Source organism: Pogoniulus pusillus, chromosome 19 (genome assembly GCF_015220805.1).
Source record: "Pogoniulus pusillus isolate bPogPus1 chromosome 19, bPogPus1.pri, whole genome shotgun sequence".
NCBI lineage: Eukaryota > Metazoa > Chordata > Aves > Piciformes > Lybiidae > Pogoniulus > Pogoniulus pusillus.
Window position 1 is genome coordinate 6,607,978 of NC_087282.1, and position 15,372 is coordinate 6,623,349.

The following is a 15,372-nucleotide window of genomic DNA, read 5'->3' on the forward strand; positions in this document are numbered from 1 at the left end:
GCTCTGGAGAGCTCCAGTGTCACCTCTAACACAGTGACAATAAATTAGTCCCCCCCCCACACAGAGCATTCAAGTGCAGAGCTCTCTGCCTCCCTACTCTCCTAGTATCAAGATGCTTCTCACATGTGGCTCTTCAGGAAGAGAAAGGCCAGGGAGAACAAAGAGGATTTTTCTTAGGCTTCATTTCTAGTCACCTCCAGGAGACACAACAATTCCAGTTGGAATCCAAGAGGATATCCCTAGAGCTCTGCAATTTATTCCTGGAGAGTGATTTCCCCCCCTAGCAAAGCAGTCTCCTGACCATCCGGAGCCACGGGAGCAGACACAGCTCCAGCAAAGGAATTTCTGGCAACAGCTGCATTGAACAGGACAGAGGTCAGGGGCAGGATCACCTACAGCATGTCACAGGCGAGCCACCTCCAGCTAGTGCCCCAGAGGCCACCAGCACCTCCTGCCAAACACAGCACTGCCCTGAACCACAGCAGCACCAACACAGCACAGCAGCAGCTCTGATGATGCTCAGCCTCTATCCCGTTTGCTGCTCGATGCTGTTCCCCAAACCAGTGCTTTGCAGGTGTCTCCCCCTCTGCCCCTGGCCCTGCTGTGGGCAGCAGCTCACACTGCCTTATCATGGAGTCACAGAACCAAGCAGGTTGGAAGAGAGCTCCAAGCTCAGCCAGCCCAACCTAGCACCCAGCCCTGCCCAACCAACCACACCATGGCACTAAGTGCCCCAGCCAGGCTTGGCTTCAACACCTCCAGCCACGGCCACTCCACCACCTCCCTGGGCAGCCCATTCCAATGCCAATCACTCTCTCTGACAACAACTTCCTAACAACATCCAGCCTAGACCTGCCCTGGCACAACTTGAGGCTGTGTCCCCTTCTGGTGCTCCTTGCCTGGCAGCAGAGCCCAACCCCACCTGGCTACAGCCTCCCTTCAGCAATGAGCTGCAGACAGCAATGAGCTCTGCCCTGAGCCTCCTCTTCTGCAGGCTGCACACCCCCAGCTCCCTCAGCCTCTCCTCACAGGGCTGTGCTCCAGGCTCCTCCCCAGCCTTGCTGCCCTTCTCTCAACACCTTCCAGCACCTCAACAGCTCTCTGCAATTCAGGAGCCCAGAACTGGACACAGCACTCCAGGGGTGGCCTGAGCAGTGCTGAGCACAGGGGTGGGCACAAGAACCTCCCTTGTCCTGCTGCCCACACTGCTCCTGAGCCAGCCCAGGATGCCATTGGCTCTGCTGCCCACCTGGGCACACTGCTGCCTCCTCTGCAGCTCCTCTCTCCCAGCACCTCCAGCTCCCTCTCTGCCTGGCTGCTCTCAGCCACTCTGGCCCCAGCCTGTAGTGCTGCTTGGGGTTGTTGTAGCCAAAGTATAGAACCCTGCACTTGGCCTTGTTCAGCCTCACCCCCTTGGCCTCTGCCCACCCATGCAGCCTGGCCAGGTCCCTCTGCAGGGCTCTCCTACCCTCCAGCAGCTCCACAGCTGCTCCTAGCTTTGTGCCATCTGCAAACTCACTGATGCTGGACTCAATCTCGTGGTCCAGATCATCAGTAAAGATGTTGAACAGGACTGTGCCCAGCACTGATCCCTGGGGTCACCACTAGTGCCAGCTGCCAGCTGGATGTGGCACCATTCAGCACCACTCCCTGGGCCCAGCCCTCCACACTGAAGTGCCTGTACTGATGCTACTTTTCAAACCAGCCCAGCTTGCTTTTGTTTTTTCTTCTTTCCCCAGAAAAATTCAGCTTCTCCTCACACACAGACCAAAAAAGCCTGTAGCAGACATAACTGCAGGAGTCAGTTTTTCCACTTTTAGCACTGGAGATCTGAACAAACAGCCCCTTGACTTGCAGCTGAACTGAAAACATGCAGCTGAAAGCTGAATCAGGCAAAGCCTGCAGGCTCTGTCCCTAGGCTTTGGGAGGGAAAAAAAAAAGACATCCTTCTAGAGTTCTTCCACAGCCAATTTCATGGTTGTTTACAAAGGTTTCAGAAGAGACAATATTTCATGGCAGGGCTTTTCACAGTCTAGCCTAGAATGGAAGAAACAGACACTGAAGAGGCCAAGGCAGAGCCTGCAAAATTGAAGGGGGAAAAAAGGCATTTTTTTAGAGACATCTGATCAACAAATCCACATCATCTGCTCCAGGCCCACAGGGCAGAGCAGGAGTAAACAGTTTGTGGAGCAGGCAACAGACAGAGGCTCCCTGCCCTCCTCCCAGCATACTGCTGCGCTCCTTTGAATCACAGAATCAAGCAGGCTGGAAGAGAGCTCCAAGCTCAGCCAGCCCAACCTAGCACCCAGCCCTGCCCAACCAACCAGACCATGGCACTAAGTGCCCCAGCCAGGCTTGGCTTCAACACCTCCAGGCACAACCACTCCACCACCTCCCTGGGCAGCCCATTCCAATGCCAATCACTCTCTCTGACAACAACTTCCTAACAACATCCAGCCTAGACCTGCCCTGGCACAACTTGAGACTGTGTCCCCTTCTTCTGTCCCTGGGTGCCTGGCAGCAGAGCCCAACCCCACCTGGCTACAGTCTCCCTTCAGCAATGAGCTGCAGACAGCAATGAGCTCTGCCCTGAGCCTCCTCTGCTGCAGGCTGCACACCCCCAGCTCCCTCAGCCTCTCCTCACAGGGCTCTGCTCCAGGCCCCTCTGCAGCTTCCTAACAACTGCCTAAGCCAACTGGCAGAGGGGAGATTTAAAGTGGATGTTAGGAAGAAGTTGTTTGCAGTGAGGGTGGTGAGACACTGGCACAGGTTGCCCAGGTTGTGGAACACAGAATGTGATCCTGGGATAGGACAAGGAGCAATGGATGGAAACCACAGCAGAGGAACTTCCACCTCAACGTGAGGAAGAACTTCTTGACTGTAAGGGTCCCAGAGCCCTGGCACAGGCTGCCCAGACAGGTTGTGGAGTCTCCTTCTGTGGAGCCTTTTCATCCCAGTCTGGATGTGTTATGGTCCTGCTTTGGCAGGGGGATTGGACTCGATGGTTTCCAGAGGTCCTGTCCACCCCCTAGCATCCTGTGATCCTGTGTGACCTGAGCTGGATTCTCTGGTCCTGCTCTTCCAGAAGGGTATTGGACTCCATCCATGGAGGTCCCTTCCAACCCCTAACATCCTGTGTGACCTGAACTGGATTCTCTGGTCCTGCTCTTCCAGAAGGGTATTGGACTCCATCCATGGAGGTCCCTTCCAACCCCTAACATCCTGTGTGACATGAGCTGGATTCTCTGGTCCTGCTCTTGCAGGAGGGATTGGACTCCATCCATGGAGGTCCCTTCCAACCCCTAACATCCTGTGTGACATGAGCTGGATTCTCTGGTCCTGCTCTTGCAGGAGGGATTGGACTCCATCCATGGAGGTCCCTTCCAACCCCTAACATCCTGTGTGACCTGAACTGGATTCTCTGGTCCTGCTCTTGCAGGGTGGGGATTTGAGCCCACCCATAGAGGTCCCTTCCAATCCCTAACATCCTGTGAGCCTCTGCTTTTCCAGCTGAAGGGCTTGCTGTGGCTGCCAGCCTCCCCAAGAAACCACACCATGCCTATGCTGTGTCAAGTTTTCAGCCTGCTGAGAAGAAAGGCTATTTTTAATCCAAGCCTCTGCAGGATGGGGTCACCTCCAGGCAGGCCAACCAGCCACCCTAAGCCACCAGACCAGCGTCTGGCAGGCTGTGCTTGCAGGCTGATGTCGGTGCTATTTTGAGGATGGGAGGAATTTAGACTAAAAAGAGATATAAATTAAAAACAAAGGAGGCTATGAAAAGTGAATTGAGGGAAGGGCCAGACTTATCCTGTGCACTTTGGTCTGAAGGCAACAGCAGAGCAGCTTTAGTTTCCGTTTCCAACAGCAGCTTCTAAAGCATCATCTAGAACATGGGCTGAGAAGAGGGCTTGGACAGGGGGAACCTGTGGCTCCTTGCACAGCAGTGTGAGCCTTGGGAGGATGAGGCAGGAGAGACCACACCTCGGGCACTGTGTCCAGTTTGGGTCAGCACAGCACAGGAGGGACACTGAGGTGCTGGGGCAGGGGCAGAGAAGGACAATGAGGCTGGGGAGAGGTTTGGAGAACATGGCCTGTGAGGAGCAGCTGAGGGAGCTGGGGGTGTTTAGTGTGGAGAAGAGGAGGCTGAGAGGAGACCTTATTGCCCTCTACAGCTACCTAAAAGGAGGTTGTGGTGAGGCTGGAGTTGGTCTCTTCTCCCCAGTTACTGATGCTAGGACAAGAGGAAATTGCCTCAAGTTGCATCAGGGGAGGTTTGGGTTGGCTGTTGGGAGGAAGTTCTTTCCTGAGCAGGTGCTCAGGCACTGGCATAGGCTGCCCAGGGAGGTGCTGGAGTTGCCATCCCTGGAGGTGTTTAAGAGGAGAGTGGCTGTAGTGTTTGAGGCTATGGTCTGGTGATGAAGGCTGCTGGGATGAAGGTTGGACTGGCTGATGCTGGTGGTCCTTTCCAACCACAGTGATTCATAGTGATCAGATGTGGTGCTGAGGGGTTTGAGTTGGAGCTAAACAGTTCCAACTCTCACAGCCTGGAGGGACTTTGGTGATGGACTGCTTAGGAAGAAGGGAAACACCTAAGCAGTGCTGTGAATCCTAGAATCATAGAAACAAGCAGGTTGGAAGAGAGCTCCAAGCTCAGCCAGCCCAACCTAGCACCCAGCCCTGCCCAGCCAACCAGACCATGGCACTAAGTGCCCCAGCCAGGCTTGGCTTCAACACCTCCAGCCATGGCCACTCCACCACCTCCCTGGGCAGCCCATTCCAATGCCAATCACTCTCTCTCACAACAACTTCCTAACAACATCCAGCATAGACCTGCCCTGGCACAGCTTCAGGCTGTGTCCCCTTCTGGTGCTGCTTGCCTGGCAGCAGAGCCCAACCCCACCTGGCTACAGCCTCCCTTCAGGCAGCTGCAGACAGCAATGAGCTCTGCCCTGAGCCTCCTCTGCTGCAGGCTGCACACCCCCAGCTCCCTCAGCCTCTCCTCACAGGGCTCTGCTCCAGGCCCCTCCCCAGCCTTGCTGCCCTTCTCCAAACACCTTCCAGCACCTCAACAGCTCTCTTGAATTCAGGAGCCCACAACTGGACACAGCACTCCAGGGGTGGCCTGAGCCGTGCTGAGCACAGGGGCAGAAGAACCTCCCTTGTCCTGCTGCCCACACTGCTCCTGAGCCAGCCCAGGATGCCATTGGCTCTGCTGCCCACCTGGAAGTTCAACCTAGACTTTGTAAGCACAGCAGCAACACTGGATGTTGAAAACCTCTTAGCAGCAGAGCATGGCCAACATGACTTCTTCCCAAAGTGACAGCAACAAATACCTGTCCTCTTCCTTCCCTCCCTAAGGGCAGTGTGTGCCATGCAAACAACAAATCAGTCAGCAAATTCTGTTTCCAGCCTTAAAAAACCTCAAAGCTTACTTCAGAGTATCAGAAATTTGGGGTCCTGCAGAGACACTACACCTTAGCTCCTCTTGAAGGCCACAGGGAGAGAGTCTCTTCCCAGCTATGCAGTGGGAGCTCCCAGCAGCATCTGTGAGCTGTCACTCTTTACAGGAACAAAAACCCTACTGAAGAGGCAGGAGAAACAGCTGTAAGCCTTTTAGAGGAGGAAATGAGACAAGGAGGCTGGTTAGAAGCATATGGCCCATATGGATTGACATCAGCAGCAGTCCTAGCCAGAGCTCCCCATTTCCAACAGTTGCTTTGCTCCCCACATCCTCAGATGCACGTCAAACCCATCCTCCTTTCATCTCTTCCACACCAGCTGCCACATGGCAGCAGAGCACAGGCTGCTGCACCCCATGGGGATGGTCTGGATGCTGCAGGAGGAGTCAGCTCACCCCCAGTGACATGGACATCACTCCACAGCAGTGGGTGAGCATGGGGCCAGCTGGCACTGGGGGACACAGAAAAAGTTGCCTGGCAGCAAAGGACCTTGGGGTGCTGGCTGATAGCAACTGAACATGAGCCAGTGTGTGCCCAGGTGGCCAAGGAGACCAACAGCAGCCTGGCCTGAGTCAGCAATCATGCAGCCAGCAGGAGCAAGGCAATGACTGCACATAAACAGCCCAGACTTGGCACTGGGGGGGCCACACCTTGTACTCTGGGTTCAGTTTTGGGGCACTCACTTCAAGAAGCAGGGCCAGGGAAGCACATGAAAGCTGAGGAAGGGTCTGGAGAACAGGGCTGAGGAGCAGCAGCTGAGGGAGCTGAAGCTGTTTAGTGTGGAGAAGAGGAGGCTGAGGGCAGAGCTCATTGCTTTCTAGAGCTCCCTGCAAGGAGGCTGCAGTCAGGTGGGGGTTGGGCTCTGCTCCTTAGTGTCAGGTGATAGAGAGAGAGGGAATGACCTGAAATTGAGCCAGGGGAGGGTTAGGTTGGAGCCTGGGGGAAATGTCTTTGCTGCTGGAACTGCAAAAAGGCAAAGCAGTGCCACCAAAGTGACCTCAGAGATGGAAAATGAGAAGTATCAGGTGACAGGACAGGAGGAGATGGCCCCAAACTGTGCCATAGAAGGTTCAGGTTGGGGATTAGGAAGAACATCTTTGCTGCAGGAGTGGTCAGGGATTGGCAGAGGCTGCCCAGGGAGGTGGTGGCATCCCCATCCCTGGAGGTGTTCAAGAAACCTGTGGCCACGGTGGTGTTTGGCTGACAGTTGAGACTTGAAGATCTCAAAAGGCTTCTCCAACTGAAACAATTCCATGATTCCATGATCCTAAAGAAGAGGACCCAAGGCAAGCAGTCCACCTGGTGGGAAGGCTGCATTTCCATGGGCAGCAGTCACCCTCACAGCTGCTGGAAGGTGGAGAAAACCAGGAACAAGCAGAACAATGAGCAGAAGGGGGGCAAATGGCTCTCAATAGCTCCTGCTGTCCTGGGAGCTATGAAGGCTACCTCCTCATCATCGTGCCACTCACACGACCAGCTTGGAGCAGCCCAAGTGGTACCCTGCCAGAGGCCAAGGTAAAACAGGAGGTGTCAGAGGAGCCACAGATGATCTCAGGCTCCCAGGGGAGGCAGGCAGAACTTGCTGGTCAGCCCTGGCATGTTTTATCTCTCACCAAAAAAAGCCAACAGATGGCAGGTTCCCAGGAGGCCAGCAAATGCCACAGGGGCTGAGTGTGAGTGGCTGGGCACAGGACTGGCCAGCACAGCTCAGCATCCTGTCCCAAGAGGTGCACACCCCTCTGGTGGGAACAGAGCTGCCCAGAGAGGGCAGAGCAGGCTGAGCAGCTGGTCCTGCCCGCTCCCAGCGCCGCGGCAGGCTTGCACACCTCATCCCTGGAGGTGTTTAAAAGCTGCATGGATGTGATGTTGAGGGATGTGGGTTAATGTCAGTGGCTCAGCAGCGTGGTGGCATCGTGAGCTCTGGGGGAGCTTGGACTCAAAGGTCTCTTCCAGCCTTAACATAGAATCATGGAAACAACCAAGTTGGAAGAGAGCTCCAAGCTCAGCCAGCCCAACCTAGCACCCAGCCCTGCCCAACCAACCAGACCATGGCACTAAGTGCCCCAGCCATGGCTTCAACACCTCCAGCCATGGCCACTCCACCACCTCCCTGGGCAGCCCAGCCCAGAGCCCAACCCCACCTGGCTACAGCCTCCCTGCAGGTAGTTATAATGAGCAATCAGCAATGAGCTCTGCCCTGAGCCTCCTCTGCTGCAGGCTGCACACCCCCAGCTCCCTCAGCCTCTCCTCACAGGGCTCTGCTCCAGGCCCCTCCCCAGCCTTGCTGCCCTTCTCTGGACACATTCCAGCACCTTGTTCTATTGCTGGTTGCCTAGGAGAAGACCAGCCCCCACCTGGCCACAACCTCCTTTCAGATAGTTGTAGACAGCCTCCAGGATGGGCAGGGAGCATCATTTTTCCCAGCCACACCACCCCGAGCCCTGATGTCAGACCCTCACCCAACTCATGAGACCAAACCTCTCATCCTTCCCACCTGCTCAGCTACCAGCAGCAAGGGTAGTAGTTGCCTGCAGGGCAGGAAAGGGCTTTAACAGTGCAGGCAAGAAAGGTGACTGTGCTGTGAGCCTGAGCAACCCTCTGGGAAGGGTCAAAGCTGAAATTGTCCTTCCACATCCCCTCTCACTAGCAGCAATGCAGGCTGAGCTCAGACAAGATCCACTCACCACAAACACAGCCTCTGCTACCTGCACAATAACTAAGGGCCAGAGGTGCCAAGAGGATTATATGTGCAAAGTTGCCACCAGGTGCCCATCAAAAGGGTTTGGAGACCAGGGATGGGGCACAGAAAGGTGACACTGTGACACCCATTAGACCACCCAAGCAGTCACTGACGTGATATGACCTTGCAGCACCCTCACTGAAACAATTTGTCTCACGTTTTGCAACATGAGAGCAGCCTTGAGAAGGAGGACTGGAAGGGGCTGTCAGCTGGTGCCAAAGTGCCCAGCAGCCAGCACTGGTCACTGGCAGCCCAGAGCCAGCTGTGTGCTGGCTGCAGCCAGAGCAGGGAGAGCAGCAGCACAAGGAGGGGATTCTGCCCCTCCAATCTGCTCTGCTCAGCCTTCACCTGCAGCACTGCCTCCAGTGCTGGGGAACACAGCACAAGAACCACCTGGAGCTGCTGGAGAGGGTCAGGAGGAGGCCACCAAGATGATCAGAGGGTTGAGAACCTCCCCTATGGCAGCAGGCTGAGAGTTGGGGCTGTTGAGCCTGGAAAAAAGAAGGCTGCAGGGAGACCTTAGAGCAGCCTTACAGTACCTGAAGGGGCTGCAGGAGAGCTGAGGAGGGACTTGTGACAAGGGCTGGCAGTGCCAGGACAAGTGACAATGGCTTTGAGCTGGGAGAGGGGAGAGCGAGAGTGGATAAGAGGAAGAAATTGATGAGAGTGAGGGTGGGGAGAGACTGGCAGAGGTTGTCCATGGAGTTTGTAGCTGCCCTCTCCCTGGAGGTGTTGAAGGCCAGGTTGGATGAGAGCTTAAACAACCATGGCAGGGGGTTGGACTTGGGTGACCTTTAAGGTCCTTTCCAACCCAAACCATTCTCTGACTGTATGAAAACCCATTCAGGAAGGCTTAGGTCTGTGTGTGCTGGGCAGGTATCTGGCAAGCCTTTTTATTTCACTTCACCTTACACACAGACACGGTGGGAGAAGTTCTGGGTTCATGTTTGTAAGGTCTGAGTTTGTTTGGTGTGTTGGGTTGGGGTTTTTTTTTGTGCTTTGGGGCTTTCTTTTTTTTTAATGTAATTAGCAACTTTAATCACTTTGTGAGCTCAATGTCCAAAAGGATATTCCAGAATTCCTTATGCACAATAGCAGGGAAGTGCTGATCATGCACGAGTCAGCAATCAGTCAATATCGACACAGCATATTGCAGCCATCCCCTGGAGGAGAAGGAACTTCAGCAGTGAGAAGTTACAGATTAATAGGTGTTATTGCAGCCTGCAGGTGGGTAGCTTGGCAGTCACATGTTTAAACAGCTGGCCCTGAGAGATGGGAACATGCTTTGCTTTGCCTCCCTTCCAGGCTGCAGCAGGGATTCAGCAAAGGTAAGCATAGAATGGCTTGAGATGGAAGGGAGCTTAAAGATCATCCAGTCCCAGCCTCCCCCACCATGGGCAGGGACACCTCCCACTAGAACAGGTTGCTCATCCAGCCTGGTCTTAAGTACTTTCAGGGATGAGACAATCTGTATCACAGAATCAACAGGTTGGAAGAGAGCTCCAAGCTCAGCCAGCCCAACCTAGCACCCAGCCCTGCCCAACCAACCAGACCATGGCACTAAGTGCTCCAGCCAGGCTTGGCTTCAACACCTCCTGCCACGGCCACTCCACCACCTCCCTGGGCAGCCCATTCCAATGCCAATCACTCTCTCTGACAACAACTTCCTGACATCATCCAGCATAGACCTGCCCTGGCACAGCTTCAGGCTGTGTCCCCTTCTTCTGTTGCTGCTTGCCTGGCAGCAGAGCCCAACCCCACCTGGCTACAGCCTCCCCTGCAGGCAGCTGCAGACAGCAATGAGCTCTGCCCTGAGCCTCCTCTGCTGCAGGCTGCACACCCCCAGCTCCCTCAGCCTCTCCTCACAGGGCTGTGCTCCAGGCCCCTCCCCAGCCTTGCTGCCCTTCTCTCAACACCTTCCAGCACCTCAGCATCTCTGCAATTGAGGAGCTCAGAACTACTTTCAGGGATGAGACAATCTGCAGCAATAGGACAAGGGGCAATGGCTTCAAACTCGAGAAGAGCAGATTTAGATTGGGTGTTAGGAATAAGTCCTGCAGCATGAGGCTGATAAATACTAGAACAGGTTGCCCAGAGAGGTGGTTGAGGACCCATCCCTGGAGATATTCAAGGTGAAGCTCGAAAGGGCTCTGAGCAACCTAATCCAGTTGAGGATGTCCCTTCTGTCTGCAGGGGGGGGGTTGGATTGGATGACCTTTGGAGGCCCAACCTCCAAACCAGACCATTCTGTGGATTTCTCTGAGCATATTCACAACCAGAGCCAGAACAAAATACAAACTCCTGCCATTTGCTGCCACACAGACACAAACCAAGTTGCAGCCACATAAATGCCACCTCTGCCAAGTGCATTGCAGGTGATAGCTCTGTCCTTCCTCTTTCCCCTTTGCCTTCCAGCTCTCTCTTTGATCAAAAGTATTGCCATGGCCCTGGCCCAGGGTTAACACAGCAGGTTGAGAGCTCCCATTCAAACACCCTGCTGTGGTGAACTGATGGTGTTGACCAAAGTGAGCTTGGGGCTTTGCAGACATCTACAAGAAACCCAGGCCTGAATAATGCACCCAGGCTGCTTCACCATCACTTCCTCTGCCACAGACAGTGTCCATGCCAGAAAACAAACCTGTAAGGGGAGGGCAGATGGGGGGGTTCTAGCCCACAGCACTCAGAACTTTAAGAAGGAACAAGGTGTAGAAGACATTTAACTTCACAAGTCCACACACTGACTCTAAAGCAGAGCTGACTGGGGCTTTGGGTTTGCTGCAAACACAGCCTCATGGTGCTTCTCCACCTATGATTTGCTGCCATGGAAAAGAGGTCACCAACAGCATGGCCAGGGTGTACGTGGGGGCAATGTCACCAAGTAAGCTACCACCACCTGAAGTATCACCACCAAGACAGATTCATGGGCTAAATGATGCCCTCCCAAGTTATCAACTTGCTACAGATCATAGAATCATAGAATGGTTTGGGTTGGAAGGGACCTTAAAAGATCATCCAATTCCAAGCCTCTGCCATGGGCTGGGCCACCACCCACCAGCACAGACTGCTCAAGACCTCATCCAACCTCGCCTTCAACACCTCTAGGAAAGAGGCATCTACAACCTCCCAGGGCAACCTGTGCCAGTGTCACTCTCAAATGTTTCTTCCTCATCTCCACTCTTCCCTCTCCCAGCTCAAAGCCATTATCCCTTGCCCTGGCACTCCCAGCCCCTATCAAAAGATCCTCTCCAGCTCTTCTGGAGCCACTTAGGGTACTGGGAGGCTGCTCTGAGGTCTCACTGGAGCCTTCTCTTCTCCAGGCTGAACAGATCACTATTAGATCACTAGCATCACTGAACAGAACACTACCACGTGCTTTGACAACGAAGTGGATTGAGATTTCTCTATGGAAAGATGCTGGTCACACCCTCCCTAAACTCCCTGCCAGTCATGTGAACAGAAGAGCTCTTCTCCTCCCCCAGTACATCACACTGCACACAGCAGCCAGCACACAGCTCCTGCACTGCTGCTCTTCTCCTCCCCCAGTACATCACACTGCACACAGCAGCCAGCACACAGCTCCTGCACTGCTGCTCTTCTCCTCCCCCAGTACATCACACTGCACACAGCAGCCAGCACACAGCTCCTGCACTGCTGCTCTTCTCCTCCCCCAGTACATCACACTGCACACAGCAGCCAGCACACAGCTCCTGCACTGCTGCTCTTCTCCTCCCCCAGTACATCACACTGCACACAGCAGCCAGCACACAGCTCCTGCACTGCTGCTCTTCTCCTCCCCCAGTACATCACACTGCACACAGCAGCCAGCACACAGCTCCTGCACTGCTGCTCCAAGCAGTGGAGCACTTGCAGCTCTATTACACAGCAGACAGAGGCAATACTCCCAACACCAAGTTCACCTCTGAAGATGTTCAGCTGGCACTTGGATCACTCAGCTCACTGCCAGCTGCTTAATCGTTGCCCCTAACACCCTTTCCATTTGCTTCCTTCAGGTCAGAACTGCTCTACTTCCATTTCTCCAAAGCCAGTCAAGCTGCTGCACCAGACAGCAAACAGAAGAGTTACTAGAAGGTCCCTCCTGAGTGGATTCAGCAGCAAATGCAAGGCTCCACTTCCTTCACTCCCCATCTTAATCTCACCACAATCGAAACCCGGAGCAGAGAAGTCAGCAGGGGAGCCCCAGGGGAAGGAGTTCCTCTGCAGCTACCCCCAGTCCATCAGCTGAATACCTAATGAAGCCATCAGTCCCCAGAGCCTCCCCACACACACACCGTGACCCTCATCCAGCAAAACCAGTAAATAGGTTTCTGGAGTTTGGGACATTCTTTAATCTGGGGAGATGTTTGCCTACTTCAGACGAGGGGAAATTTAGTCAGCTTAGCTTTGATAAGAGAACAAAGCCCCTGGTTGAGCAGGGCTCTTTATATGGAGCACCGAAGGACCGAGTTTAATAATCACATTACAATCTCTTCGCCCAGACAAAGAATGAGTAATTCACCTTTCACAAGCAAGGAATTCCTTCAAAGGAGCTTGGTTACCACCAAGCAACATCCTCAAATTGTTACACTTCTGGCAAGATTCACAGGCTGTGATAACAGCAAACAAAAAAAGCTCTCTCTTAGCAAAATCATTTTATAACAAACCTCTTTCTTCTTCCCCTTCTTTTTTTTTTTGTTTCGAATTAAGATTTATTCAGATGCAAACCAGCAGGTCAGGAATTTAAACGCTTTACAGGCACACCCCACGCATAGAACCCTTTCAAACGCCCCCAGGGCAAGAATCGGCCCCGGGATATTGCACCCAGGGCACTCACCTTGGTGCCCACTAATCCCCTGCAAACGCTGCTCTGCACTGACAAGCCACCGGCACAAGATGTCTTTGCAGAGCAGCTCGAGTTTGGGCACATGGCTATGCACAGCGCTCACACATGTTATCTCTGCAACTGTTCCCCTTTATGTCCAGGCTCCAGCTGTTGCCTTTAAAGTTACTCTGGCTAAGCCTCCCAGCATCAAGGGGTTTTTCTTCTCAAGTTACCAGGCTCGCTGCAACAGTCGCAAGTGTTACTGCTTGAACAATGGCTCCGAGTCCTCATGCAAAAGCAATTTATCGGAGGTATCTATTCTCTTTTATAGTCGCTTCTACAGACTGACCAAAAACAGGAAGCCTAGCTCTGTGTGCAGATGCATTCCACTGGGATTGTGTAACAGCAATAACAACCTCGGAGGCTGATTCAATGGCATTTGCTCGCAGCTATACCAACAGCTCCCCTGAAGCCAAATAAAGGAGTTCAAGTGATGCCCCGCTTGAAAGTATGGATGCTGCTCCTGAGCGGACACAAGCAGCCTGTCCCAAGGAAGCGTTGAGCGGGTGGGGGTGGATTCCCAGCCACGTGTCACATCGCTGCTGGCACTCAGGCACCCAACATACAGCTGGAGAAGAGCGGTGCCTGCGGTGTGTTCCCTCTGCGGGCAGCAAAGACTCGAGGCCATGCATGGGAGCACTCCAATGCCACAGAATCATAGAATCAAGCAGGTTGGAAGAGAGCTCCAAGCTCAGCCAGCACAACCTAGCACCCAGCCCTGCCCAACCAACCAGACCATGGCACTAAGTGCCCCAGCCAGGCTTGGCTGCAACACCTCCAGGCACGGCCACTCCACCACCTCCCTGGGCAGCCCATTCCAATGCCAATCACTCTCTGACAACAACTTCCTAACAACATCCAGCCTAGACCTGCCCTGGCACAGCTTCAGGCTGTGTCCCCTTCTTCTGGTGCTGCTTGCCTGGCAGAAAAGTCTGACCCCACCTGGCTACAGCCTCCCTGCAGGTAGTTGTAATGAGCAATCAGCAATGAGCTCTGCCCTGAGCCTCCTCTGCTGCAGGCTGCACACCCCCAGCTCCCTCAGCCTCTCCTCACAGGGCTGTGCTCCAGGCCCCTCCCCAGCCTTGCTGCCCTTCTCTGGGCACCTTCCAGCACCTCAACATCTCTGTTGAGCCCAAAGCCATGCCAGGCTGCCCCAACCTCTCCTATGTACAGCAAAGTGGAGAGCTTCACCTCCCGCGGAACTCCGAGCTCGTCCCTTTCCTTCCGAGGCTGCCAACAAGGAGCCATTGTTCGGGGCAAGCTGGGTGACATTTCCTCTCCCCGTCCCAATTAGAGATGTACAAAAATAAACCTACCGGGCCGCCTCCCTAGCTCCTTTCGCTTCGCCCCGCTCCAGCTGGGTCAGCAGGCGGCCGCGGTGCCCGGCACTGTCCCCGCTTTGGGGCATACACTGCTGCCGGAAAGTTAACCGGGAGCGGCCGCCGCTGGCTCCGAGCCGCTTTGCGGGAACTCGCAGCCCAGTTCCGCTTCCCACAGCCCGCACAAAGCCCGGAGCCCGCGGCGGGGGGCATGGGGACGCCGAGCCCTGCCGCCCCGTTCCATCTCCACGCCGAGCCTCGCCGCCCGCCCCGACCCATCCAGCCGCGGGGCTTCCGGCCCGGGGAACTTTCGCAGCGGGACGAGGCGGCGGCGGCGGCGGCGGCGGGCTGGGAGCTGCGGCGAGGAGGCGCCCGGGCAGCGCGTCCCTAGCGTCCCGCAGCACCGCTCCGCGCCATTGTCCCGGAGCCTGCCGGGGCGGCCAGGGCACACGGGAGCGGAGCTGAGGCGGCAGCGAGGGCCGGGCCCCGTGAAGCCGCCGGGGCCGGTCGGCGTCTCCCCGCTACCCCAACACTGACCCCCGGGATGCTGCGCCGGGGCCGGCGGAGCTCCGAGCGCGGGCAACTTTCCGCGAGTTGGAACGGCGCTGGAGGAGCCGCCGGGAGTACTCACCGCCCGTGCGAGCCGAGCCCTGCCGTGCCGTGCCGTGCCCCAGCCCCGCTGCCCGCGCTCGGCGCGCCCCGGGCCCGCCGCCCCAGCCGGATTGGGCCGCGGCGCTGCGCATCACCAGCTCCCGGCGCGGCCATTAGGCGGCCGCGGAGTCACTCAGGGCGGGGAGGAGCCGCGGTCCCGGCCCCGCCGGGCTGCTCCGCTCCGTCCTGCCCTCCTCTGCTTTGCCCAGCCGACGTCCCTCCTCTTCAGCCTCCATCCCTCCTCCTGCACTGCCGACTTCGCACCTTCTGTGCATGCATCCCTGCTGGGTACTCATCCCCCCTGTGCATGCATCTCTCCTGTGT

At 55.5% G+C, this 15,372-nt stretch overlaps 1 protein-coding gene across 2 annotated transcripts in view; it reads right to left on the minus strand.

The window, feature by feature from the left end:
• The window catches only part of PLS3 (plastin 3), an 81,623-nt gene extending 66,521 nt beyond the window's left edge, over positions 1 to 15,102 (minus strand). For both annotated transcript variants that reach the window (XM_064159095.1, XM_064159094.1), the window contains exon 1: positions 15,029 to 15,102. The gene's annotated coding sequence lies outside the window, so the exon portion shown is untranslated. The remainder of the gene's footprint in view (positions 1 to 15,028) is intronic.
• Positions 15,103 to 15,372: the final 270 nt, after the last annotated feature.